Source organism: Podarcis filfolensis (genome assembly GCF_964270895.1).
Source record: "Podarcis filfolensis genome assembly, chromosome: 9".
Lineage (NCBI taxonomy): Eukaryota > Metazoa > Chordata > Lepidosauria > Squamata > Lacertidae > Podarcis > Podarcis filfolensis.
In genome coordinates, this window is record NC_139610.1 from 70,706,870 (window position 1) to 70,711,547 (window position 4,678).

Here is a 4,678-nt window from a genome sequence, read left to right on the forward strand (position 1 = left end):
GGGTTGCAGACTGATGTGCCCCCAAAACTCATTGCCCCCATCAGTGCTATTTTTCTAGAAAAGAGGTGCTGGAACTCATCATGAACTTCTCCCCTGTTCTCTTAGAACGACAATGGTGCCCACCTGAGAGGTGCTGGAGCTGAGCTCTGGCTGAAAAAAAGCCTTGCTCCCGACAGGAATGCAGTTCTTGGGAAGGAGATATTCCACCCATTAGATTAGAAATTACTGGGTAGCACTGTGGGTTAAACCACAGAGCCTAGGACTTGCCGATCAGAAGGTTAGCGGTTCGAATCCCCGCGATGGGGTGAGCTCCCATTGTTCGGTCCTTGCTCCTGCCAACCTAGCAGTTCGAAAGCATGTCAAAGTGCAAGTAGATAAATAGGTACCACTCCGGTGGGAAGGTAAACGGCGTTTCCGTGCACTGCTCTGGTTCGACAGAAGCGGCTTAGTCATGCTGGCCACATGACCCGGAAGGTGTACGCCGGCTCCCTCAGCCAATAAAGCGAGATGAGCGCTGCAACCCCAGAGTCGGTCACGACTGGACCTAATGGTCAGGGATCCCTTTACCTTTACCTTTTATGGCATATGCCCATGAAGAAATTCAGCAAAAAGGCAAGAAGTACCTTGAACTACAGTGAATCACACAAGGAAGTAAATCACTGTGCAAATGTTTCAGAATTTAGTTAGCCCCAAAATTTGCACTCAGACTGATTACTTTAATTTAAAGCAGTAGATGATGAATTGAGAAACGGCAGCTTTGGCTTTTGCTCTCCCCTCATTAGACAACAAACTTTTAAAGTCTGTTTATCAAATGGAAAACAGTTCTGTGTTCTTGAGAAAGGTAAATTGAACATATCTCCCTCACCTCTAAGATCCCACACAATGTCTATTCATTTATCACAAGTGCTTTGTATCATCCTGGAACAGGTAATGTAATGCCTTTCACAATCTCCATTTTCTGAGAGCTGAAAGATAATTAATGGATTTAGAGAGAGTCTGAGAGGACTAACAATAGAATATTTGCATAGAGTGACATTTAGTGCACAATATTTCACAGAACGAGAACTGGCAAACCTGAATAACAATTGGAACTGATGGCAAATACTTAGAACAGGTTATGAATATTTCCCACAATAAAATATGATGAATGGTTATGGATACATCAACACTGGTCTTAATGATGATGCAGCCAAGTTTAATAAGGCGTCTTATTTAGAATTTCATAGTGGTCCAAATGAACCAACTTAAAGCAGGCTAGTCAGGAAGAGATATTTGGGTGCCGTAGGAGGTAGTAGCAAGCACACTGGCACCTGTGGGTGCCACTCTGGCAAGCACATTTTGGTAGCAAATTTCATTGAATTATGCATTTTATGAAGACATAGGTTGGAATCCAACAAAGTAGTTCCATAAACACAATGATTTCAAGCTTGGCAACACAACTTCCCCGCTCTCTCTTCATTGCACCTATGCCCCAGATCTGCTCTATGGGGTCCCCCCCAACCAACCAGAGCAGATGTGAGGAGGATGTAAGGTGCATGGGGAGAGGAGAAGGAAGTTCCACTGTGCAAATGGAAATCCTTGCACTCACAGTACTACTTCGCTGGATACCGCATATACTTTCTGTTGTCTGAAATTCAGTTCTAGTATTATGGGGGGAGAGAGTTCTCTTTTCCCATCATACATAAATTTTGCAAACATATAAACTTTTTGTTTATAGAAAAAGACAACTAGAAAGGAGAGGTTTACGAAATTTATGTATGTTTCCTAGCTTTTGCTTGTTGGCTAGATGCTCCTCCGACCTCTTAATTATTACACATCTTTCATTTCCAAGTTGTGGTGACCAAAAGACTACATCATGTTGACTGAAAACATGGCCACACATGATACTAGGGAAGAAAGGAGGTGCTGTTTTTAGTAGGAGTATCATGCTGCCAGAGCATCATATCCCCCTCCCAACTCAAGCCTAGGAGACAGTATCTTTAGTTAATGGGATTTGCAATGGTGGAAACTGACAAGTGGTTAATGATGCTGCCACCAGACAAGATACCCATAATCAAAGTCAATGAATGCAAGATGTTTCCCATGGAAAGTCACTAGCAACCTTATGTACCAAGCTGCCATTATTTATCTCTTTTCTCACAACTCTCTCCGGAAACTGACAACAAAGGAATTACTCCCCCAAATATTAACGATTCCACCAACCTAATCAAAATTGCTATAGATGAAGAAGAACAAACATTTCCTTATACAACCCACACAAACTTAATGGGCACACACTTTCACTATCTCCACTGGAGGTGCTTTTGAGAAATTGAAAAAGATTCATGAAAAACCTTTGTGCATCTCACTTTAGCCTGAAATTCCACACAATTAGTTGTCTGATAAAAAATAATTTTATATTCTGCCTGAAGAACAGGTCTGCATAATTTGCATATATTTATGACAATGGAGAAGTAATTCTCTAAAGGGTGCAGCTTCGACTATTCTATGTAATATATTTAACAACTAACACAGAGACAGACAGCTAGCTATAGTATACTGTATAATGTATTTTATTAAGAATGTTGAAACTTGCTGTGTGTGTAGAGCACAATTTTAAAAGCTCTACATTCTTCAAAACCAAATTTTAAAATCCAGTTTTAAATGTTGTGTTTAATATAGTATAGTGAGAAAGGCAAACACCTTACCTAAATATATCTAAATATATAAAGAACAGCATACAGCTAAAATGTACAAAGTTTTCTCTCCCCATCCCTGAAAAATTCCAGAAAAGGGCATTGCAAGGTTTAAAGTATGCAAACATTTTGAAATAAGTGGTGCAAACAAATATGTGTTTGCTTGTTAAACTTCTGTTTATCTTAATTTTTTTATCATATACAGCAAAGTATTGCTTTGAATTGCATTTGTGACTGGTTTTTCCAAAGAACAGAACTCATGTCAGCCCACAGAACTGCAGATCTCTTTTATTTTCTGGTTGAAGTCTGGCTGAAGGTTGATTAGCATACACATAATAACCTGCACCAAGGATAGCTATTGTTTACACATATGAATTTGGTCACAGAGGCTGGATGGTGGTCCCAGAATTGTCATCTATGTATGATCATGCTCCGTAAATCACAGTGATAGGATGCATTGGTGCATATGGACAATCTGCTGAAGCACTGGTCTTTTTGCTCATCCATATATAACTGCCACGTTTTTGAAAGCCATTTCAAAACTTGATTATTGCTCATTACAGTGGTAGATATATTCAGTGACCATGTCATCATCAAACATGGACGAGTACTTTCTCTGGAAGTCAGGCCTAATGCACTGTACAAGGCTCAGTCCAAAGGGCCCCGCTATTCTGAGACCAGACAATGGATTAAATGGACTCAAAACTGCTCCAAATGCTTTGATCCATATTGGAATGCGCCTCTCATGTTCAGCATAGGAGGGCCTCTCCGGGAAACCCCGTGGCTCCACTAATATAAGATGTTTTACTGTGAGTAAGCAGCTGCCAGGAATCCACTGAGGTTGTGTCCAAGTAAAATCATTCTGTCCAATCCCATTCCCCCCCTCCATTCTTCTACAAATTGATTTTCTGCTACTTCTGCATCTGTGTCAAAGTGTGACCTACTACTGCGTCCAAATCCCAAGAGATCAAATGCATACACAGTCCTGTTTTCGCAATGATCTTCACAGTTTCAGTGCCCAAAGTCCAACACCTCCTCCAAACCCATGGAGAAGAAACAAGTAGAGTTTTCTGCAAGAGGCTGTGAGAGAACATTAGTGTCCATATTTTATTTTCATTGGATAGGAAGACATATTGTTTACTGTATGTAATTGTGATACATTTCAGTATTTGCTCTTTACATACCAGTGATATAGGACACCAAGCAGGCAGCCAACTGCATAGCCATCCTAACCCTTTGCTGGGAGACTCCAGGCTCTCACTCTCATCCTTGGCCATGGCAGCGCAGAGGCAGTATCAGCATCTGGGAGCCATTCCAGGGGCAGCAGCTGGGAGCTGAGTGGACACAGTGACCATGGCAGCCCACCCCCACCAGCCATCATGGGACCCACCCAACAGCATATAGAATATAACAGATATCATTGTACCCTACACAATGTTAGACACTTTTAAAAAATTTGTTTTTATTACAAAGAGTCTACCAAAAAAAATGCAGCAAAATAGTTGTATTATTTTAAAGTTTGCAACCAAATTTTGCCATTAAACGTGGTACTTCAACTGCATTTAAGCCAAACAGTTAAAAAGTCTGATCACACCATACAAGCATTGTTTCGCTTATTAGTCACATAAAAATAACTGTGAGGATGGACTCAAGGGGGAAATTCACCTTGTACACTGAGTGTTTTGGTTTTTCCCATGATAAAGTTGAATTTTTGAAGAGGAATCACATGAAACAAATTTCTGCAATAATGATTTCAAGAGGCACTCTTACCAAGAGCATTTCAAATTGTTCATTTTTCAATGTACAACCTTGCATGAAGAGGTAGTGCCATCTTAAAGCCATTTTGAATCAAATTGTACTTGCACATATATGTGAAAATTAAATGGTACCTCCACAATACATAAACCCAACATTCAATATAAGCAGTTTTAATGAAATTGTCATGATCAAGGAAACATCTGTAATCTGATGTTAACAAAGAGGTGGGAGGTGTGGGAGACAGG

At 40.3% G+C, this 4,678-nt stretch overlaps 1 pseudogene across 1 annotated transcript; it reads right to left on the reverse strand.

Annotated features, from left to right (window-relative positions):
- Positions 1-2,736: 2,736 nt before the first annotated feature.
- LOC310742329 (1-acylglycerol-3-phosphate O-acyltransferase ABHD5-like) lies at positions 2,737-4,053 on the reverse strand (annotated as a pseudogene). Its single transcript has one exon. The product of its transcript is annotated as a 1-acylglycerol-3-phosphate O-acyltransferase ABHD5-like (transcript).
- Between the last annotated feature and the right edge of the window lie 625 nt (positions 4,054-4,678).